This window comes from Dendrobates tinctorius, unplaced genomic scaffold (genome assembly GCF_039654945.1).
Source record: "Dendrobates tinctorius isolate UK_male_01 unplaced genomic scaffold, ASM3965494v1 ptg000204l, whole genome shotgun sequence".
Taxonomy (NCBI): domain Eukaryota; kingdom Metazoa; phylum Chordata; class Amphibia; order Anura; family Dendrobatidae; genus Dendrobates; species Dendrobates tinctorius.
The window spans coordinates 1,572,849-1,596,689 of record NW_027361871.1 but is presented as its reverse complement, the minus strand read 5'-3'; the positions used below and the strand labels follow the sequence as shown (position 1 = coordinate 1,596,689).

At 40.6% G+C, this 23,841-nt stretch overlaps 7 non-coding genes across 7 annotated transcripts; 3 read left to right on the top strand and 4 right to left on the bottom strand.

Annotated features, from left to right (window-relative positions):
- Positions 1-792: 792 nt before the first annotated feature.
- Positions 793-874, bottom strand: TRNAS-GCU (transfer RNA serine (anticodon GCU)). The gene has a single exon. It is a non-coding gene; the product is annotated as a tRNA-Ser (tRNA).
- Positions 875-2,564: 1,690 nt separating this feature from the next.
- Positions 2,565-2,646, bottom strand: TRNAS-GCU (transfer RNA serine (anticodon GCU)). The gene has a single exon. It is a non-coding gene; the product is annotated as a tRNA-Ser (tRNA).
- Positions 2,647-3,202: 556 nt separating this feature from the next.
- On the top strand, positions 3,203-3,276 carry TRNAT-AGU (transfer RNA threonine (anticodon AGU)). Its single transcript has one exon. It is a non-coding gene; the product is annotated as a tRNA-Thr (tRNA).
- A 1,060-nt stretch (positions 3,277-4,336) lies between these two features.
- On the bottom strand, positions 4,337-4,418 carry TRNAS-GCU (transfer RNA serine (anticodon GCU)). The gene has a single exon. It is a non-coding gene; the product is annotated as a tRNA-Ser (tRNA).
- Positions 4,419-4,974: 556 nt separating this feature from the next.
- Positions 4,975-5,048, top strand: TRNAT-AGU (transfer RNA threonine (anticodon AGU)). Its single transcript has one exon. It is a non-coding gene; the product is annotated as a tRNA-Thr (tRNA).
- A 1,060-nt stretch (positions 5,049-6,108) lies between these two features.
- TRNAS-GCU (transfer RNA serine (anticodon GCU)) lies at positions 6,109-6,190 on the bottom strand. Its single transcript has one exon. It is a non-coding gene; the product is annotated as a tRNA-Ser (tRNA).
- A 556-nt stretch (positions 6,191-6,746) lies between these two features.
- Positions 6,747-6,820, top strand: TRNAT-AGU (transfer RNA threonine (anticodon AGU)). The gene has a single exon. It is a non-coding gene; the product is annotated as a tRNA-Thr (tRNA).
- The last annotated feature ends 17,021 nt before the right edge of the window (positions 6,821-23,841 follow it).

The window sequence follows — 23,841 nt, the reverse complement described above, 5'->3', positions numbered from 1 at the left end:
GAATTTGAATGCCAGCAGTGCTATTCTTTCTTTATGTCAGTTTGGGGCTTCTTAACTCTCTAAGCAGGCTTTCTAATGTATCACACCTGTTTGTCCTTTGTCTTAGTTGGTCAAAGAGCCTGTTTAGTAAACAGAAAATCTTGAATTTGAATGCCAGCAGTCCTCTTCCTTCTTTATCTCAGTTTAGGGCTGTTTAACTCTCTAAGCAGGCTTTCTAATGTATCACACCTGTTTGTCCTTTGTCTTAGTTGGTCAAAGAGCCTATTTAGTAAATGGAAAATCTTGAATTTGAATGCCAGCAGTCCTTTTCCTTCTTTATCTCAGTTTAGGGCTGTTTAACTCTCTAAGCAGGCGTTTTTAATGTTTCGCACCTGTTTGTCCTTTGGCTTAGTTGGTCAAAGAGCCTATTTAGTAAAAGGAAAATCTTGATTTTGAATGTCAGCAGTACTTTCTATTCTTCATCTCATTTTGTGGGTTTTTACCCCAAAAAGAGGACTTTTACTCTTGTTTGTCATCAAATATTAATTTCCCACAGCCCTAATATAGTGCAATTGAGAAAAAAAATTCTCTGCTGTTGAAACACTTTAAAAGGAATTAGAGGATATAATTTTCTTTACAGAATATAGGATGGCATCAAGCTTTACAAATTAAAACGAGTGGATTTACAGATCTGACTCTGCAAAGTTTGATAGCAGCACAGGAGTATTGTAAACTTTCATGCTTGAAGTGTACACCGCTTGGGTTAAAAATGAAAACCAAACCATTCAACATGAAAGAAGAAGCAGATTAATCCGACGAGGATGGGATTCGAACCCATGCATGCAGAGCACAATGGATTAGCAGTCCATCACCTTAACCACTCGGCCACCTCGTCTACATAGTTCCTGTGCGTTTAGGTGGGAAGATGTTGAGAGGGTTTTTACCAGTCAGTGTTTTTTCACTGAAGATTGTATGTTGGCTTTTGTCAGAGTTGCCTTATCTCGTCAACTACAGTGCCTGTTGTTTGAAGTTAGCTTGGGGAAAACTCTATCAGAAATGAACCAGTGCTGAGGTTTTTAATATCAATTAGTCATAATTTTTCCTCCTTTTGGTTTTGCCATGGCATTTCTTCAATCTGTCTATTCTGTGTCATAACTTGGAAGCAAAACAAGTCCCAAATTTCAGCTGTGCTAAAAGATGGCTCATTCAATTGCAAAACTTCAAAGCCTTTGTCCTCGATACAGCTTCTGTAAATTTGTCAGTTTTTTAAATGAATGCTCTTCAAAATTTACTTGGCTTCTTAAGTGTTATGACTGAGATTGAAATCTTATTCCATGTTTCTGCTCTACGTGGAATGGAACTCAAGCTCAATATCGTTTTGCTGCGCTAACCAGTTGAATGTTCGATTGGTGCTTCAATCTTCCTTGGATTTCGAATGCATGCCATCTTCTGGTGCTGTGGCTTAGTTGGTTAAAGCGCCTGTCTAATAAACAGGAGATCCTGAGTTTGAATCACAGCAGTGCCTTGTTTTCATCTCCGCACAAAGAAGCTTCCTATCTTAAAAATAGGTGTTTCACTTGAGACTGATAGTGCAATTGTGAGATTAAAAATCTCTTCTATCTAAGCGATATAAAGGAAGAAAGATGGTTTCAAGCATGACAATGTAAAACCAGTTGATTTAGTTTTGAAATGCCTCCTTTCTATGCATCTCTAATCCGTTTATCCAATGTATCTCACCTTTATGTCCTTTGGCTTAGTTGGTCAAAGAGCCTGTTTAGCAAACAGAAAATCTTGAATTTGAATGCCAGCAGTGCTGTTCTTTCTTTATGTCAGTTTGGGGCTTCTTAACTCTCTAAGCAGGCTTTCTAATGTATCACACCTGTTTGTCCTTTGTCTTAGTTGGTCAAAGAGCCTGTTTAGTAAACAGAAAATCTTGAATTTGAATGCCAGCAGTCCTCTTCCTTCTTTATCTCAGTTTAGGGCTGTTTAACTCTCTAAGCAGGCTTTCTAATGTATCACACCTGTTTGTCCTTTGTCTTAGTTGGTCAAAGAGCCTATTTAGTAAATGGAAAATCTTGAATTTGAATGCCAGCAGTCCTTTTCCTTCTTTATCTCAGTTTAGGGCTGTTTAACTCTCTAAGCAGGCGTTTTTAATGTTTCGCACCTGTTTGTCCTTTGGCTTAGTTGGTCAAAGAGCCTATTTAGTAAAAGGAAAATCTTGATTTTGAATGTCAGCAGTACTTTCTATTCTTCATCTCATTTTGTGGGTTTTTACCCCAAAAAGAGGACTTTTACTCTTGTTTGTCATCAAATATTAATTTCCCACAGCCCTAATATAGTGCAATTGAGAAAAAAAATTCTCTGCTGTTGAAACACTTTAAAAGGAATTAGAGGATATAATTTTCTTTACAGAATATAGGATGGCATCAAGCTTTACAAATTAAAACGAGTGGATTTACAGATCTGACTCTGCAAAGTTTGATAGCAGCACAGGAGTATTGTAAACTTTCATGCTTGAAGTGTCCACCGCTTGGGTTAAAAATGAAAACCAAACCATTCAACATGAAAGAAGAAGCAGATTAATCCGACGAGGATGGGATTCGAACCCATGCATGCAGAGCACAATGGATTAGCAGTCCATCACCTTAACCACTCGGCCACCTCGTCTACATAGTGCCCGTGCGTTTAGGTGGGAAGATGTTGAGAGGGTTTTTACCAGTCAGTGTTTTTTCACTGAAGATTGGATGTTGGCTTTTGTCAGAGTTGCCTTATCTCGTCAACTACAGTGCCTGTTGTTTGAAGTTAGCTTGGGGAAAACTCTATCAGAAATGAACCAGTGCTGAGGATTTTAATATCAATTAGTCATAATTTTTCCTCCTTTTGGTTTTGCCATGGCATTTCTTCAATCTGTCTATTCTGTGTCATAACTTGGAAGCAAAACAAGTCCCAAATTTCAGCTGTGCTAAAAGATGGCTCATTCAATTGCAAAACTTCAAAGCCTTTGTCCTCGATACAGCTTCTGTAAATTTGTCAGTCTTTTAAATGAATGCTCTTCAAAATTTACTTGGCTTCTTAAGTGTTATGACTGAGATTGAAATCTTATTCCATGTTTCTGCTCTACGTGGAATGGAACTCAAGCTCAATATTATTTTGCTGCGCTAACCAGTTGAATGTTCGATTGGTGCTTCAATCTTCCTTTGATTTCAAGTGCATGCCATCTTCTGGTACTGTGGCTTAGTTGGTTAAAGCGCCTGTCTAGTAAACAGGAGATCCTGAGTTCGAATCTCAGCAGTGCCTTGTTTTCATATCCTCACAAAGAAGCTTCCTATCTTAAAAATAGGTGTTTCACTTGCGACTGATAGTGCAATTGTGAGATTAAAAATCTCTTCTACCTAAGAGATATAAAGGAAGAAAGATGGCTTCAAGCATGACAATGTAAAACCAGTTCATTTAGTTTTGAAATGCATCCTTTCTATGCATCTCTAATCCGTTTATCCAATGTATCTCACCTTTATGTCCTTTGGCTTAGTTGGTCAAAGAGCCTGTTTAGCAAACAGAAAATCTTGAATTTGAATGCCAGCAGTGCTATTCTTTCTTTATGTCAGTTTGGGGCTTCTTAACTCTCTAAGCAGGCTTTCTAATGTATCACACCTGTTTGTCCTTTGTCTTAGTTGGTCAAAGAGCCTGTTTAGTAAACAGAAAATCTTGAATTTGAATGCCAGCAGTCCTCTTCCTTCTTTATCTCAGTTTAGGGCTGTTTAACTCTCTAAGCAGGCTTTCTAATGTATCACACCTGTTTGTCCTTTGTCTTAGTTGGTCAAAGAGCCTATTTAGTAAATGGAAAATCTTGAATTTGAATGCCAGCCGTCCTTTTCCTTCTTTATCTCAGTTTAGGGCTGTTTAACTCTCTAAGCAGGCGTTTTTAATGTTTCGCACCTGTTTGTCCTTTGGCTTAGTTGGTCAAAGAGCCTATTTAGTAAAAGGAAAATCTTGATTTTGAATGTCAGCAGTACTTTCTATTCTTCATCTCATTTTGTGGGTTTTTACCCCAAAAAGAGGACTTTTACTCTTGTTTGTCATCAAATATTAATTTCCCACAGCCCTAATATAGTGCAATTGAGAAAAAAAATTCTCTGCTGTTGAAACACTTTAAAAGGAATTAGAGGATATAATTTTCTTTACAGAATATAGGATGGCATCAAGCTTTACAAATTAAAACGAGTGGATTTACAGATCTGACTCTGCAAAGTTTGATAGCAGCACAGGAGTATTGTAAACTTTCATGCTTGAAGTGTCCACCGCTTGGGTTAAAAATGAAAACCAAACCATTCAACATGAAAGAAGAAGCAGATTAATCCGACGAGGATGGGATTCGAACCCATGCATGCAGAGCACAATGGATTAGCAGTCCATCACCTTAACCACTCGGCCACCTCGTCTACATAGTGCCCGTGCGTTTAGGTGGGAAGATGTTGAGAGGGTTTTTACCAGTCAGTGTTTTTTCACTGAAGATTGGATGTTGGCTTTTGTCAGAGTTGCCTTATCTCGTCAACTACAGTGCCTGTTGTTTGAAGTTAGCTTGGGGAAAACTCTATCAGAAATGAACCAGTGCTGAGGATTTTAATATCAATTAGTCATAATTTTTCCTCCTTTTGGTTTTGCCATGGCATTTCTTCAATCTGTCTATTCTGTGTCATAACTTGGAAGCAAAACAAGTCCCAAATTTCAGCTGTGCTAAAAGATGGCTCATTCAATTGCAAAACTTCAAAGCCTTTGTCCTCGATACAGCTTCTGTAAATTTGTCAGTCTTTTAAATGAATGCTCTTCAAAATTTACTTGGCTTCTTAAGTGTTATGACTGAGATTGAAATCTTATTCCATGTTTCTGCTCTACGTGGAATGGAACTCAAGCTCAATATTATTTTGCTGCGCTAACCAGTTGAATGTTCGATTGGTGCTTCAATCTTCCTTTGATTTCAAGTGCATGCCATCTTCTGGTACTGTGGCTTAGTTGGTTAAAGCGCCTGTCTAGTAAACAGGAGATCCTGAGTTCGAATCTCAGCAGTGCCTTGTTTTCATATCCTCACAAAGAAGCTTCCTATCTTAAAAATAGGTGTTTCACTTGCGACTGATAGTGCAATTGTGAGATTAAAAATCTCTTCTACCTAAGAGATATAAAGGAAGAAAGATGGCTTCAAGCATGACAATGTAAAACCAGTTCATTTAGTTTTGAAATGCATCCTTTCTATGCATCTCTAATCCGTTTATCCAATGTATCTCACCTTTATGTCCTTTGGCTTAGTTGGTCAAAGAGCCTGTTTAGCAAACAGAAAATCTTGAATTTGAATGCCAGCAGTGCTATTCTTTCTTTATGTCAGTTTGGGGCTTCTTAACTCTCTAAGCAGGCTTTCTAATGTATCACACCTGTTTGTCCTTTGTCTTAGTTGGTCAAAGAGCCTGTTTAGTAAACAGAAAATCTTGAATTTGAATGCCAGCAGTCCTCTTCCTTCTTTATCTCAGTTTAGGGCTGTTTAACTCTCTAAGCAGGCTTTCTAATGTATCACACCTGTTTGTCCTTTGTCTTAGTTGGTCAAAGAGCCTATTTAGTAAATGGAAAATCTTGAATTTGAATGCCAGCCGTCCTTTTCCTTCTTTATCTCAGTTTAGGGCTGTTTAACTCTCTAAGCAGGCGTTTTTAATGTTTCGCACCTGTTTGTCCTTTGGCTTAGTTGGTCAAAGAGCCTATTTAGTAAAAGGAAAATCTTGATTTTGAATGTCAGCAGTACTTTCTATTCTTCATCTCATTTTGTGGGTTTTTACCCCAAAAAGAGGACTTTTACTCTTGTTTGTCATCAAATATTAATTTCCCACAGCCCTAATATAGTGCAATTGAGAAAAAAAATTCTCTGCTGTTGAAACACTTTAAAAGGAATTAGAGGATATAATTTTCTTTACAGAATATAGGATGGCATCAAGCTTTACAAATTAAAACGAGTGGATTTACAGATCTGACTCTGCAAAGTTTGATAGCAGCACAGGAGTATTGTAAACTTTCATGCTTGAAGTGTCCACCGCTTGGGTTAAAAATGAAAACCAAACCATTCAACATGAAAGAAGAAGCAGATTAATCCGACGAGGATGGGATTCGAACCCATGCATGCAGAGCACAATGGATTAGCAGTCCATCACCTTAACCACTCGGCCACCTCGTCTACATAGTGCCCGTGCGTTTAGGTGGGAAGATGTTGAGAGGGTTTTTACCAGTCAGTGTTTTTTCACTGAAGATTGGATGTTGGCTTTTGTCAGAGTTGCCTTATCTCGTCAACTACAGTGCCTGTTGTTTGAAGTTAGCTTGGGGAAAACTCTATCAGAAATGAACCAGTGCTGAGGATTTTAATATCAATTAGTCATAATTTTTCCTCCTTTTGGTTTTGCCATGGCATTTCTTCAATCTGTCTATTCTGTGTCATAACTTGGAAGCAAAACAAGTCCCAAATTTCAGCTGTGCTAAAAGATGGCTCATTCAATTGCAAAACTTCAAAGCCTTTGTCCTCGATACAGCTTCTGTAAATTTGTCAGTCTTTTAAATGAATGCTCTTCAAAATTTACTTGGCTTCTTAAGTGTTATGACTGAGATTGAAATCTTATTCCATGTTTCTGCTCTACGTGGAATGGAACTCAAGCTCAATATTATTTTGCTGCACTAACCAGTTGAATGTTCGATTGGTGCTTCAATCTTCCTTTGATTTCAAGTGCATGCCATCTTCTGGTACTGTGGCTTAGTTGGTTAAAGCGCCTGTCTAGTAAACAGGAGATCCTGAGTTCGAATCTCAGCAGTGCCTTGTTTTCATATCCTCACAAAGAAGCTTCCTATCTTAAAAATAGGTGTTTCACTTGCGACTGATAGTGCAATTGTGAGATTAAAAATCTCTTCTACCTAAGAGATATAAAGGAAGAAAGATGGCTTCAAGCATGACAATGTAAAACCAGTTCATTTAGTTTTGAAATGCATCCTTTCTATGCATCTCTAATCCGTTTATCCAATGTATCTCACCTTTATGTCCTTTGGCTTAGTTGGTCAAAGAGCCTGTTTAGCAAACAGAAAATCTTGAATTTGAATGCCAGCAGTGCTATTCTTTCTTTATGTCAGTTTGGGGCTTCTTAACTCTCTAAGCAGGCTTTCTAATGTATCACACCTGTTTGTCCTTTGTCTTAGTTGGTCAAAGAGCCTGTTTAGTAAACAGAAAATCTTGAATTTGAATGCCAGCAGTCCTCTTCCTTCTTTATCTCAGTTTAGGGCTGTTTAACTCTCTAAGCAGCCTTTCTAATGTATCACACCTGTTTGTCCTTTGTCTTAGTTGGTCAAAGAGCCTATTTAGTAAATGGAAAATCTTGAATTTGAATGCCAGCAGTCCTTTTCCTTCTTTATCTCAGTTTAGGGCTGTTTAACTCTCTAAGCAGGCTTTTTAATGTTTCGCACCTGTTTGTCCTTTGGCTTAGTTGGTCAAAGAGCCTATTTAGTAAATGAAAAATCTTGATTTTGAATGTCAGCAGTGCTTTCTATTCTTCATCTCATTTTGTGGGTTTTTACCCCAAAAAGAGGACTTTTACTCTTGTTTGTCATCAAATATTAATTTCCCACAGCCCTAATATATTGCAATTGAGAAAAAAAATTCTCTGCTGTTGAAACACTTTAAAAGGAATTAGAGGATATAATTTTCTTTACAGAATATAGGATGGCATCAAGCTTTACAAATTAAAACCAGTGGATTTACACATCTGACTCTGCAAAGTTTGATAGCAGCACAGGAGTATTGTAAACTTTCATGCTTGAAGTGTCCACCGCTTGGGTTAAAAATGAAAACCAAACCATTCACCACGAAAGAAGAAGCAGATTAATCTGACGAGGATGGGATTCAAACCCATACATTGGATTAGCAGTCCATCGCCTTAACCACTCTGCCACCTCTTCTACATAGTGCCCGCATGTTAAGGTGGAAAGATGTTGAGAGGTTTTTACCAGTCAGTGTTTTTTCACTGAAGATTGTATGTTGGCTTTTGTCAGAGTTGCCTTATCTCGTCACCTACAGTTCCTGTTGTTTGAAGTTAGCTTGGGGAAAACTCTATCAGAAATGAACCAGTGCTGAGGTTTTTAATATCAATTAGTCATAATTTTTCCTCCTTTTGGTTTTGCCATGGCATTCCTTCAATCTGTCTATTCTGTGTCATAACTTGGAAGCAAAACAAGTCCCAAATTTCAGCTGTGCTAAAAGATGGATCATTCAATTGCAAAACTTCAAACCCTTTGTCCTCGATACAGCTTCTGTAAATTTGTCAGTCTTTGAAATGAATGCTCTTCAAAATTTACTTGGTTTCTTAAGTGTTATGACTGAGAATGAAATCTTATTCCATGTTCTGCTGTACGTGGAATGGAACTCAAGCTCAATATTGTTTTGCTGCGCTAACCAGTTGAATGTTCGATTGGTGCTTCAATCTTCCTTGGATTTCAAATGCATGCCATCTTCTGGTGCTGTGGATTAGTTGGTTAAAGTTCCTGTCTAGTAAACAGGAGATCCTGAGTTCGAATCTCAGCTAATGCCTTGTTTTCTTCTCCTCACAAAGATGCTTCCTATCTTAAAAATAGGTGTTTCACTTGCGACTGGTAGTGCAATTGTGAGATTAAAAATCTCTTCTATCTTAGAGATATAAAGGAAGAAAGATGGCTTCAAGCATGACAATGTAAAACCAGTTGATTTAGTTTTGAAATGCCTCCTTTCTATGCATCTCTAATCCGTGTATCCAATGTATCTCACCTTTATGTCCTTTGGCTTAGTTGGTCAAAGAGCCTGTTTAGTAAACAGAAAATCTTGAATTTGAATGCCAGCAGTGCTATTCTTTCTTTATGTCAGTTTGGGGCTTCTTAACGCTCTAAGCAGGCTTTCTAATGTATCACACCTGTTTGTCCTTTGTCTTAGTTGGTCAAAGAGCCTGTTTAGTTAACATAAAATCTTGAATTTGAATGCCAGCAGTCCTCTTCCTTCTTTATCTCAGCTTAGGGCTGTTTAACTCTCTAAGCAGGCTTTCTAATGTATCACACCTGTTTGTCATTTGTCTTAGTTGGTCATAGAGCCTGTTTAGTAAATAGAAAATCTTGATTTCGAATGTCAGCAGTGCTTTCTATTCTTCATCTCAAAGAGAAGGCTGGTAGTGCAATAAGAGACTGCGCTGCTGTGGTAGAATTCAAGATATCTTTATTGCCAACGCGCTTCCTGAGCCAGTCTCAGCTCACTTCATCAGGGCATGTTACAGAAGATCATTGCAGGGGTATATATACATAAAAAAGGGGGAGGCGCCAAGAATAGTGGGGTGACACGTCAGCATGGATACATATACATGAATCATACAAAACAATAAAGCTTTATTACAACCATATTAAAAATATTAAAAACGATGTTTAAAATGCCATAAAAAGAGTGTTGGTATAAAAAACGTGATTAAAAAATAGGAAGACAGAGTGGGATCACAAGGTAAAAGATTAAAAAACGGCTCTCGAGTCCTGGGGTGGATTAAAACTTGCCTCAGAGGATATAATGCATGGTATTGGTCCACTATGCTACATGTGGAACTGGAAAGTAAGGAGAAAATGGTTAAAATCATGTGTAAATAGCTAAAACTAGTCTCAAATATTTCTTTCTAGGTGGAGAAAAGAGAAGAACAACAAGAAGAAACTCTTTGGAATAGGTGATATAAAAATGGTTAACAATTGAGTGTTAAGACTTAATAAAAATGTAAAAAAAAATAAAAAAAAAAAAATTCATGGGTGAAAAAAATGCATAAAAAATTTTTCTTTAAAAAACGAAGATGATGATATAAACTAATTGAAAGGATAAGATATTAAAACACAGGGTCAAAATTAAATCAATAAAAAACATCTTTGATGATATTAAGACCATTGGGCTCAATAGATTTGAGTTTGTAGATCCAAAAAACTTCCTTTCTGCATAGTGATTGGAACCTATTGGGGATGTGGTCTGGTATGTGATCAATGGGATAAATGGTGGCCTTACTGAAATCTCTGGAATGTGTGGTGTCAAAGTGTCGTGAAAGTCCATGTTTTTGGAAGCCTATTTTGATATTGTGACGGTGTGAATTCATGCGACTATGCAGTGCTTGTGTAGTGCGACCTACATACAATCTGGGACAAGGACAGGAAATGACATATATAACATAATAGGAATGACAAGTGAGGTGGAATTTGAGGGGAAATTTTTCAAGTGTAATGGGGTGGACAAACAGACGTGCAGTGTGAAATGGTATGACAGCAATCACAATTAGGACGGTGACACTTATAAATCCCTGGTGATGAAATGGTATGGGTAGTAGGCTTCTGGGGTAGAAGTCTACTTGGAGCCAGAATATTCTTTAATGACCTGGCCTTTCGGAAGGTGATAGCAGGTTTGTCTGGAAGGACCCCATTAAGTATGGGGTCCTTCTTAATGATGGGCCATAAATGGGAACAAAATTTTATCACCAATGAGACTTTTAATAAAGGCATCATTTTATACAGAAGATACATTGATGACCTGTTCTTAATCTGGGACAATGACGTTTTAGATGTGGGTGCTCTCATTTGTTCCATCCAGAATAATCGATGGGGCTTGACTTTTACCCCACATGTTAATAATCAGGATTTTTTCGACATCACATTTTTCATCAGGGATTCCAAGATTTGCAGTAAAACGTTTTTTAAAGAGGTGGATTCTAATAGTTATGTACATTTTAAGAGTGGACACTACAAAAAATGGCTTTTTAATATTCCTCACAATCAGTTCCAAAAGATAAGAAAGAACTGCTCTAATGATGAGGATTTTAACACACAATCCGAGGTCCTGAGGGAAAGGTTCCTTGCTCAGAGGTATCCCAAAAAACTCATTAGTTCTACATGTGATAATGTTTTTAAAAATTTTAACCAGAATATTCTCCTCAGCAAATCTCTGACTAAACTAAAGAAAGATGATGCTTAACTCTTTAGAACAAATTTTATTACAACATTCAGTTCACAATAGAACAGGATAAGAGATGTTCTAAATAATTTATGGCCCATCATTAAGAAGGACCCCTGTTATGAATGAGTCACCGAAGGAGGAAAAAACAAAAATACAAGCTAAGTCCAGAAAACCAGAGAGGTTGGTAGCTATCGGATTGCAGACCCCTGATCCTATCCACAACAACTAACAGTAGCCGTGGGGGGTTCCTACGATGCCCTAGACCCCTCGATCACAGCCGGAGAACTAAATAGGCCTAAAGAAAGAAAGGGGAAATCTAAACTGCCCCAGAGCAGACCCCAAAGCAATAGGCAGCCCCCAACATATAATGACGATGAAGCAGGATGAAAACACTAACACAGATAGAAAGATAGGTTGAGCAAACGATGGGGCCCAAGCTAACTAAAAAGGACAGGATAGAAAAGCTGCTGTCTGCAATCCATAAAAATCCCTACCAAAAAATGTCCCAACCGTCTGATAGGAAAAACAGGCCCTGAAGTCGCTAGGACTTCAAAATGACTATATCAGCACTCAGGTAAATTCTGAAGACAGAGCAAAGAGACAAACTGATCAGAGACAAAAATGGAACTCAGCACACCCCCGACCGGGGATGGCTGAACCCCAAAAAACAAGGTAAACAAAGCAAAACTAATAAGTTCACTAGCAGAGCAAAAACTTATCTTTGGGAAGCAGGAATCAGACTGGTCTCCAAGAATCCAGCAGAGAAATCACCAGCGACTCAGAAGGGCGTCGGCTGCCTTATATCCAGTCAAAATTTCCTGTTACCCAGTCATCATCTACCAGATCAGGTGTTTGGTAATCAGCCTCACTACCTTCCTTCACCAGAAGAGGGAGTTCATCAGACATCAACGGTGAAGGGGAAAATGAACTCACAACAGTACCTCCCCCTTGAGGATGGGTCACCGAACCCTCATCCACGCCACCAGGGCGACCAGGATGGGCGCGATGAAAGGCACAAACCAATCTTTCGGCATGATTATCGGATGCAGGGACCCAAGAATTATCCTCCTGGCCATAACCCTTCCATTTAACCAAATACTGGAGTCTCCGTCTAGCCAGGTATCTTCTCAACCTCATATTCCACATTACATTTAACCAATACCGGGTCAGGAGGTGCCACCACAGGAACTACTGGCTCAACAAACCTCTTTAACAGAGACTTATGAAACACGAAACACGTTATGGATCTTAAATGTAACAGGAAGAGCCAATTGAAAAGAGACTGGATTAAGAATCTCCAAAATCTTGTAGGGTCCAATAAATCTAGGTTTAAACTTTGGAGAAGCCACCTTCATAGCGATATTCTTTGATGACAACCAAACCATATCACCCACCTTAAACTGGGGACCAATGGTCCTATGCCGGTTGGAAAACCGCTGAGCCTTTTCCTGGGAGAGAGACAACTTATCCACCACTTGGTTCCAGATCTGGTGCATTCTCTCCACCACAGTGTCAACACCTGGGCAGGCAGAAGGCTCCACCTGCCATGAAGAGAATCGAGGATGAAACCCAAAGTTACAAAAAAAGGTGACATCAAAGTGGCAGAACTAGCTCTATTATTTAAAGCAAATTCAGCCAAGGGCAAAAATGAAACCCAATCATCCTGATCAGCAGAAATAAAACATCTCAAATACGACTCCAAAGTCTGGTTTGTTCTCTCCGTCTGCCCATTGGTCTGAGGGTGAAATGCAGAGGAGAAGGACAACTGAAATCCCAGCTTGGAACAGAAAGTCCTCCAAAATCTAGACACAAACTGAACTCCTCTGTCAGATACAATGTTCTCAGGAATCCCGTGCAAGCGAACCACCTGTTGCAAAAACAAGGGCACCAACTCTAAGGAAGATGGCAACTTAGGGAGTGGTACAAGATGGACCATCTTAGAGAATCTATCACAAATCACCCAAATAACAGTCATTCTCTGAGAGACAGGCATATCAGAGGTAAAATCCATTGAAATATGGGTCCATGTCCTCCTGGGCACCGGCAAAGGCATCAACAACCCACTAGAGCGAGAACAAGGTTTAGACCGAGAGCAAGTCCCACAGGACTGCACAAAATTACTGACATCACGAGACAAGGGCGATTCCCCACATCATAGTTACGTTCGGATGGGGAGAACTTTCGGGAAAAGAAAGCACAGGGATTCATTTTAGATGTTACAGGATCTTTTTGGGACAAAACAGCTCCTGCACCAATCTCAGAAGCGTCCACCTCTACCTGAAACGGGAGTGAGACATCAGGTTGCCGCAAAACCGGAGCAGAAGTGAACCTTCGCTTCAGTTCCTGAAAGGAAGAAACAGCCTCCGGAGACCAATTCAGCATATCAGCACCCTTCTTAGTCAAATCAGTCAATGATTTGGCAAAACCAGAAAAATTAGCTATAAATTTACGATAAAAATTAGCAAAACCCAAAAATTTCTGGAGGGCCTTCAAAGAAGTGGGCTGAACCCAATCATAAATGGCCTGTACCTTGGCCGGGTCCATTTCAATAGTTGACGGAGACAAAATAAATCCCAAAAATGAAATCCTCTGTACACCAAAAAGGCAATTCGATCCCTTGACATACAGGGAATTCTCCCTCAAAATCCGGAACACAGTCCGAACATGTTCCACATGAGAGTCCCAATCCTTGGAAAAGATCAAAATATCATCCAGATAGATGATCAAAAATGTATCCACCAAGTCTCGGAAAATATCATTCATGAAGCACTGAAAGACAGAAGGGGCATTAGTGAGCCCAAAAGGCATCACCAGGTACTCAAAATGTCCCTCCGGAGTATTAAATGGCGTCTTCCATTCATCCCCTTGCTTAATGCGAATAAGATTATACGCCCCCCTGAGGTCAAGCTTTGTAAACCAGCAAGCACCTTTAACTCTGGAGAATAGATCAGAAATCAGGGGTAATGGATACTGATATTTAACAGTAATTTTGTTGAGGGAACGATAGTCAATACAAGGCATTAATGACCCATCTCTCTTAGCCACAAAAAAAACCCAGCACCTAAGGGTGAAGAGGATGGTCTAATATGACCCTTCTCCAACGACTCCTTAATATAGGATCGCATAGCCTCGTGTTCGGGTACAGATAAATTGAAAAGTCGACCCTTGGGAAATTTACACCCAGGGCTCAGCTCAATTGCACAGTCATAACTCCTATGAGGAGGCAAAGACGCAGACTCATTCTCACTAAATACATCATAATAATCAGCCAAATAGTCAGGAACATCATGTGACTGGGGAGAGGTGGAGAAAACAGGAGCATCACTAAGGGCACACCGACAACCCCATCTCACCACAGGCACAGATTTCCAATCCAAAACTGGATTATGGATTTGCAACCAGGGAAACCCCAGAACAATGGTATCATGCAAATTATGCAACACCAAAAACCTGCAATTCTCTTGATGGTCTGGGGCGACCCGCATTACCACCTGGGTCCAAAACTGAGGTTTATTCTTCGCCAAAGGAGTAGCATCAATACCGCTCAAAGGGATAGGCGTCCGCAGAGGTGTCATAGGAAATCCACAACATTTAGCAAAATCCAAGTCCATCAGGTTCAGAGATGCTCCCGAATCCACAAAAGCCTTAGCGGAAAATGTGGACAGGGAGCAGATCAGAGTAATTGCCAGAAGAAACTTAGGTTGAACACCACCCACAGCAAATGTGTGTGCAAAATGTTTCTCTCGTTTAGGGCAGACAGAAATAATATGCGAGGCATCACCACAGAAGCACAGCTTATTATGCCTTCTGAACTCCTGACGTTGCGCCCTAGGCAAAACTCTATTACATTGCATAGGTTCAGACATTTGTTCAACAGGTGGCAACACCTCTCGTGCGGTTTTGCATTCACGCAAACGCCGATCAACCTGAATGGCTAATGACATAGAATCGTCAAGACCAGAGGGAACAGGAAATCGCTCCATAGTATCTTTTACGGTTTCTGACAAACCCTTCCGAAAGAGAGCTGCCAAGGCACCATCATTCCAGGTAGTAAGGACCGCCCACTTTTGGAATTTTTGACAATACAACTCTGCAGAATCCCGACCCTGGCTCAATGCCAACAGGGCCTTTTCAGCCTGATCAATAGCATTAGGTTCATCATACAACAACCCCAAGGCTTGAAAAAATGCGTTCACATTAGTAAGAATAGGATCATCAGGTTTCAAAGAAAACGCCCAATCCTGGGGATCGCCGCGCAGCAAAGAGATGACAATTTTAACTTGCTGCGCGGAGCTCCCCGACGAGTTAGGCTTCAAGGCAAAAAATAATTTACAATTATTCTTGAAATTCAAAAATTTAGACCGATCCCCAAAAAACACATCAGGAGTAGGGATCTTTGGTTCAGCAGCATGTGAATGAGCAAGATAGGCGGAAATTCCCCGCACTTCAGCAGTGAGCTGCTCCACACGATCAGACAATTGCTTCATCTCCATTGAGAAAGAAAAAAAATTCCCCTTACGGCCTCAGAGACATAGAGGAAAAAATATACACACAAAAAAAAATTCTGACAAACTCTTTTTTCTTTTTTTTTTTTACAATTCTTTCCTGCTATTGAGTACCCTAGGATCTGCGGTATGGCTGGTGATTCTGTTATGAATGAGTCACCGAAGGAGGAAAAAACAAAAATACAAGCTAAGTCCAGAAAATCGGAGAGGTTGTTAGCTATCGGATTGCAGACCCCTGATCCTATCCACAACAACTAATAGTAGCCGTGGGGGGTTCCTACGATGCCCTAGACCCCTCGATCACAGCCGGAGAACTAAATAGGCCTAAAGAAAGAAAGGGGAAATCTAAACTGCCCCAAAGCAGACCCCAAAGCAATAGGCAGCCCCCAACATATAATGACGGTGAAGCAAGATGAAAACACTAACACAGATAGAAAGATAGGTTGAGCAAACGATGGGGCCCAAGCTAACTAAAAAGGACAGGATAGAAAAGCTGCTGTCTGCAATCCGTAAAAAAACCCTACCAAAAAATGTCCCAACCGTCTGATAGGAAAAACAGGCCCTGAAGTCGCTAGGACTTCAAAATGACTATATCAGCACTCAGGTAAATTCTGAAGACAGAGCAAAGAGACAAACTGATCAGAGACAAAAATGGAACTCAGCACACCCCTGACCGGGGATAGCTGAACTCCAAATAACAAGGTAAACAAAACAAAACTAATAAGTTCACTAGCAGAGCAAAAACTTATCTTTGGGAAGCAGGAATCAGACTGGTCTCCAAGAATCCAGCAGAGAAATCACCAGCGACTCAGAAGGGCGTCGGCTGCCTTATATCCAGTCAGAATTTCCTGTTACCCAGTCATCATCTACCAGATCAGGTGTTTGGTAATCAGCCTCACTACCTTCCTTCACCAGAAGAGGGAGTTCATCAGACATCGACGGTGAAGGGGAAAATGAACTCACAACAGACCCCATACTTAATGGGGTCCTTCCAGACAAACCTGCTATCACCTTCCGAAAGGCCAGGTCATTAAAGAATATTCTGGCTCCAGGTAGACTTCTACCCCAGAAGCCTACTACCCATACCATTTCATCACCAGGGATTTATAAGTGTCACCATCCTAATTGTGTTTGCTGTCATATCATTTCACACTGCACATCTGTGTTTGTCCACCCCATTACACTTGAAAAATTTCCCCTCAAATTCCACCTCACTTGTCATTCCTATCATGTTATATATGTCATTTCCTGTCCTTGTCCCAGATTGTATGTAGGTCGCACTACACAAGCACTACATTGTCTCATGAATTCACACCGTCACAATATCAAAATAGGCTTCCAAAAACATGGATTTTCACGACACTTTGACACCACACATTCCAGAGATTTCAGTAAAGCCACCATTTATCCCATTGATCACATACCAGACCACATCCCCAATAGGTTTCAATCACTATGCAGAAAGGAAGTTTTTTGAATCTACAAACTCAAATCTATTGAGCCCAATGGTCTTAATATCATCAATTATGTTTTTTATTGATTTTATTTTGACCCTGTGTTTTAATATCTTATCATTTCAATTCCTTTATACCATCATCTTCGTTTTTTAAAGAAAAATTTTTGTATGCATTTTTTTTTCACCCATGAATTTTTTTTTTTTAATTTTTATTAAGTCTTAACACTCAATTTTTAACCATTTTTATATCACCTATTCAAGAGAGTATCTTCTTTTTGTTCTTCTCTTTTCTCCACCTAGAAAAAAGATATTTGAGACTAGTTTTAGCTATTTACACATGATTTTAACCATTTTCTCCTTACTTTCCAGTTTCACATGTAGCATAGTGGACTAATACCATTAGTTATATCCTCTGAGGCAAGTTCTAATCCACCCCAAGACTTGAGAGCCATTTTTTATTTTTTAATCACGTTTTTTATACCAACACTCGTTTTATGGCATTTTAAACATCGTTTTTAATATGGTTGTAATAAAGTTTTATTGTTTTGTGATTCATGTATATGTATCCATGCTGATGTGTGACCCCACTATTCTTGGCGCCTCCCCCTTTTTTATGTATATATACCCCTGCAATGATCTTCAGTAACATGCCCTGATGAAGTGAGCTGAGACTGGCTCAGGAAATGCATTGGCAATAAAGATATCTTGAATTCTACCACAGCAGCGCAGTCTCTTATTGCACTACCAGCCTTCTCTTTGTACCAAGTCCTTGGACCTCGTGCAGACTGCTGCAGCTGTTTTATGTGATTATAGGTGTTGTGACTCTCTCAACCCTATCAGGTGAGCCTAACACTTGCTGTGCACTCATCTACTTTCCATACAGACCTACGCATTGGAAGCGCCCTGTCTCCCCCTTTTCTATTCTTCATCTCAGTTTGTGGGCTTTTACTCCAAAAGAGGACTTTAACTCTTGTTTGTCATCAAATATTTCTTTCCCACAACCCTAATATAGTGCAATTGAGAGAAAAAAATTCTCTGGTGTTGAAACATAGAATCATAGAATCGTAGAGTTGGAAGGGACCTCCTGGGCCATCTGGTCCAAGCCCCTGCTCAAAGCAGGATTCGCTAAATCATCCCAGTCAGATGTCTGTCCAGCCTCTGTTTGAAGACTTCCATTGAAGAACTCACCACTTCTCGTGAAACACTTTAAAAGGAATTAGATGATATAATTTTCTTTTACAGAATATAGGATGGCATCAAGCATTACAAATTAAAGCCAGTGGATTTACACATCTGACTCTGCAAAGTTTGATAGCAGCACAGGATAATTGCAAACTTTCATGCTTGAAGTGTCCACCGCTTGGGTTAAAAATGAAAACCAAACCATTCAACGTGAAAGAAGAAGCAGATTAAGCCAACCAGGATGGGATTCGATGTTCCTCCTCCACTTGGGCTATGTTCAGACGCAGTGTTTTTGAAGCGGTTTTCAATTTTAAAATTGCTTTCAACCAAAACAATGCATTCACTGGGAAATGTCATTGTAACATTTAACAACCCTAGCTGGCCATGTGGTGTGTGACACATAAGCAGACAAATCTTGTTTCATTTATGAAGGAGATACTCTTAAAGTCACAGAGCCTATTTTTACAGGGGCATCAGGCAGCATTAATCTGCTTAAAGGGCCATTATTAAAAGTGGGTCTCCTAACCTGTTGTAGCCTATGCAGTGAGTGGCTGGGCTGCCAAGAATTATGACACGCCCCAATACTCCTTTCACAAGATGTCCAGGAGGGCCTCCATAAAAAATGTTGCATTGAATGCAAGGCCTGCCCTGCTACCAAGTCATATGCACTCCAATATGCCTTAGAACCAAGGTACTGGATGGGCGCCGCAGGAAAATCCACTTCACATTATTCATTTTGTACTCCTATTATGTTTTCTTATGCATTTGCTGCAAGGCCTACCATGCTACCAAGTCATATGCACCCCAATAAGCCTTTGAACCCACATACTGGATGGGCACAGGAAAATCTACTTCACATTATTCATTTTGTACTCCCATACTCTTTTCTTATGCATTGACTGCAAGGTCTGCCCTGCTGCCAAGTCATATGCACCCCAATAACCCCAATCCCCCTTGGAAGAAAGATGGAGTAGGGCCTCTTAACAAAAAATGTCTCCTAGACTTGTAATGTCCATACACTAAGTGTGTTGGCTGGCAAACATGTTCCCCTGTGGGGTACACCTCAACCTTTTCCATAACAAGTATGTTAAGCAAAACCACCCACCCTTGTTTGTGTGATGACTCCTGGAGTGGACCCTCTGGGCCGTCATACCAACCCACTCCGGGTGAGCTTACCTAGTGAGGACCATCCTCTATACAGGGAATGTCAGGGGCAGGCCCAGGGGAATAAAGTACCATGAAAGCTGGAACCAGGTGGCCAGCTCGAAGGAGGCACGAGAGACGGTGTTTAGCAGGGTGAAGACGGGGGCATGCAGGGTACAGGAATATGTAAAGAGTGTACTCAGGGTATGCTGGGTATGGAAGGGCATAGAGCATGTACACGGGGTCACGCAGGGTGCAGGACGCATACTGTGAAGCACGCCTGGGTACAGGATGGGGCAGGACATGTACTGTGAAGCACGCCTGGTTACAAGACAGAGCATAGAGCATGCTGGGAAGCACATTTGGGTACAAGACAGAGCACAGCACATGCTGGGAAGCACACCTGAGTACAAGGCAGAGCAGAGAACGTGCTGGAAAGCACGCCAGAGTACTAGGTAGTGGACCTGAGTAGTGAGCCACTGTGCAGGCACCAAGAAGACCTAGCAAGGAAGCAAAAGTGATAATCAGGCACTGCCTACAGGATGATCAGGCGGAAAGACGTGTGATTTTGGTCAGTAAGGAGGTGATGTCAGGTACACATAGGTAGATGTGCGTGTCATCGGCATAGTGATGAGATTGCAAACCGTGCCATTACATCAGCTCTCCCAGGCTGAAGGCGTAGATGGAGAAGAGTAGGGGTCCTAGAACTGAGCCTTGGGGAACACTGAAAGACAGGTGAGAGGTGGTGTGGGAGAGGGAGACAATGACTGTCCCCCTAACAGTCTTGTTGTTTTTTGCTAACAGACGAGCGGGGGAAACCGCATCTAGCCCAGCACGCTGACACCACACTTCCACATGTCTCATATGGACCTATTTTCTTATCGTGCTTCATAGTGACAGTTTCAAACAGGCCAGCACCCACGGCACCTCTAAGGAGATGTACACATTTCTTCTCATATAATCATATATTCTTGTGCCAGGCTTCAATACAGCATACTTACTTTCATGACAACGGGAGGCATAATATAAATCTGCATTATATTCTAAAGTACCCACATGAATTCTTGGCTTGATACCGGGTTATTGTACCGTGATAGCAGTCGGCAGACTGACGAAGGCCGATTGTAGGTCGAAACGTCTCTCTAGGACTGAAAAAAAATGTAAAATAAATTAATCTCTAAAGGATTATTCAGTTGAGTGCCAAGTTACTTTATTATTCACTTTGGTCTGGGTAACCTAATTGTGCACCTTGTGGTAGTGCCACGCTATACACCATCGAATGAAAACAGCGAAACATAACCTCAAATACAGTGTCTTTTTTGTGGAGGTGTATTCTCATGCACCTCTTCACAACCACACATGGGTATCCCATTCATGATTTGGTCTGTTTGTTGTTATCCTCCTCCTTATACTCATCCTCATCATCCACAACTAGTAGAATACCAGGGTGAACGTATTCCATGATGCAAAAGTCACTCAATTTTTGTGCAAGGGTGTTTTTATGATGCCGGTTACTAATTTGAAACCAAAACAAATGTTACTCCCCCAGGGGGAACTATCATAAAAATGAGATGTATGTATATTCCTCCCATTTATTTCTTATTCTTTTCCAGTTTTACTATCTCTGGACCATGCTTTTAGGACGTAGTGCATGCCTCTACAATAGAAAAGTATTGAAATAATATTATATTTTAATTTATATCCCTGTCTCTTAGCTGTTGCTAGGGACAAACATATCTCGTTGGATACATTCTGGCTTCATATCTATGAACCTGTGTTTAGGCCTAATTTGCCTCAATTTTTGGCACATGGATGTATGAGGCATGTCAGAGATGTACCCCACTCTAAAATGTGGCCTGTTTTTTAAAATAATGCAGCATAGTGCTGTATATAATGTGGTGTAGTGACCACTGTGTCCACTAGGGGGCGCTGTATGGATGTCCCAGGAGAGTGGATGAATGGCAAGATGCTGAATGACCGTTATGTATCTCAAGGTGGGTGGCCTTGAGATGGAGATTTATTATGTGTGTGTTAATCAGCAGTGATACTGCTGAGGTGCTGGTTCAATGTGTCAGGGACTAGTTACCTACAAACCCACCCAGGGGGTGTGTTTAGTAACGCTATTGTAAAGTGTATATGTGTGTGTGAAGGACCTGTGATGAGGTCATAGTCATGTGACCCGGTGGGCGTGGCTATGGAACATATAATGTGGCCAAGGTAGTTCACATGGGGTGAATGCTGGGACTCGGTTTGTCCAGTGTGGAAGGTCCCGCTGAGATGGAGCTTCCTGGCTAACAGCCTGTGAAGTGGCTGTGGTGAATAGCTGCACGTGTCTGAGAGTTCCCAGGGGAGGGAATGGACGTCTGCAGTAAGCTGAAGCAGCCATGAGGTTACCCTGACGTGGGTGAGATAACCAAGCCTAGAAAGCCTGTGTCTGCATAACCTGTATGACTACAGAGTACCAGAGCTGAACTCTGTCACGGACGCTATGCTGTATATGAACTTTATGTTGCTGTTATGGGTTTATGCTGCTGAATAAACCGCATGGACTGTTATGAGTTTATGGAAAATCTGTGCCGGATCTGTTTTGTTCGCTGCCTAGCGAGGATCCCCTAACTGAATGACAGTGCTACCTCACAATAAGTACAGTTTCACCAAGGAAAAATAAAGAAAAGAGCCATAAACTGGCAAAACTTTGAGCACACACAGATATGAGATGCACGGAGATACCACTATGACAAATGTGTGCCCTGTTTTTTCATTTTTGGCCTAACTAGTGCTGTATATAAGTACAGTTTCTCCCAGGAAAATTAAAGAAAAGCACTGTAAACTGGCAAAACTTTGAGCACACACAGATATTAGCTTCCACGGAGATACCACTAAGACAAATGTGTGCCCTGTTTTTTTATTTTTTTGCCTATCTAGCACTGTATATAAGTACAGTTTCACCCAGGAAAAATAAAGAAAAGTGCCGTAAACTGGCCAAACTTTGAGCATACACAGTCATCCTAAAGAAAAATAGGAAGTCTTTATGCCATAAAATGGGGTGCCATGGCCATTTAAAGGTACAGTGTTCAATAGCCAGCAACTAACTATTCTCTCTTAATAATTTACTATATTGTATTTTCATATACCACCAATGTTGTATTCTGTTATAGTCACAACACGCATATTTTGGGTATTTCTTTGAGGAAGCACTTTCTTTAACACATGGGAAAAAGGGAAATTAGCTGGTCTTCCAGGATATAGCAAACATAGGGGTGATTTTGTTCCCCACTATGATGTATTTTGCATAAATTGTATTCCTCTCCTTCAACCTAGGTATATAATAATTTTTGGTCACAAGGAAGCCATTCTTTTCATCCCCATATGCATTTTGCAGTACCTTATTTTACTGACCATTAAATTTCCAGGTGCCGTATATACTCGCGTATAAGCCGAGATTTTCAGCCATGATTTTGGGCTGAAAGTCCCCCTCTCAGCTTATACACGAGTCATATACCAGGTGGTCGGTGGGGGAGGGGGAGCGGGGGTGTCAGGTCATACTTACCCCCTCCTGGCGCGGTCTCTGTAGCCCCCCTGCTTGTCCCGGTCTCAGGCTCCTTCCTTCAGCGGTCATGTGGTCATTTTTTAAACATTTCTTTCTTCCTTTTTAGCATGTGCTTAATTTCTGTGTTCATCCATCCTGGCTTCCTTAAATGCTTCCTATTCTTCCCTCTTTTCGGAATTGTTAACGATTGTGCTTTAAGAATTTCATTTTTCAAGATTTCCCATCCTTCCTGGACATTTTTGTTCTTAAGGATATCCAGCCATTGGATCCCTCCAATTCTCTTTCTGAATCCTTTAAAATCTGCCTTTCTGATATCTAACCTTGACGTCTGAGTCTTCACAGGTTTTCCTCCTCTAGTTATCCAAAATTCTAAAATAGCATGGTCGCTACCTCCTAGGGTCCCAGCCACTTTTACCTCCTCAACCATTTCCTCCCTGTTTATAAGGATTAGATCCAAGGTAGCAGTTCCCCTTGTTTTCTCCCCTACCTTTTGGAAGATAAAGTTGTCAGCAAGAGAGGATAACAATTTCCTTTACCTGTTAGTTTTGCCTGAGAGAGATTCCCAACAAAAGTCTGGATAGTTGAAATCTCCCATGACAACTATGTCATATTTTTTGGAGAACTCAGCCATTTGATGCATAAAGAGTTCATCCATATCTTCAGCTTGCACAGGCGGCCTGTAGCAAATGCCTACAATGGTGTCCTTTCCATTGTTCTGTCCTTGTATTCTTACCCAAACCGTTTCCACAGAACTCCCAGTCTCTGAACCTTCAATCTCTGTGCAGATATACGTGTTTCTAACATACAATGCGACACCTCCTCCTCGTTTATCAAGTTTGTTTCTTGCAAATAAGCTGTATCCTTCTAGCCTTGTATTCCATCCAATCATGTGTATTGTCCCACCAAGTTTCTGTGATTCCAATGACATCATATTTCTTTTCCTGTGTTAGTAGTTCCAATTCTCCTTGTTTGTTGCCCATGCTTTGTGCATTAGTATAGAAACATTTTAGTTTGTGATTGG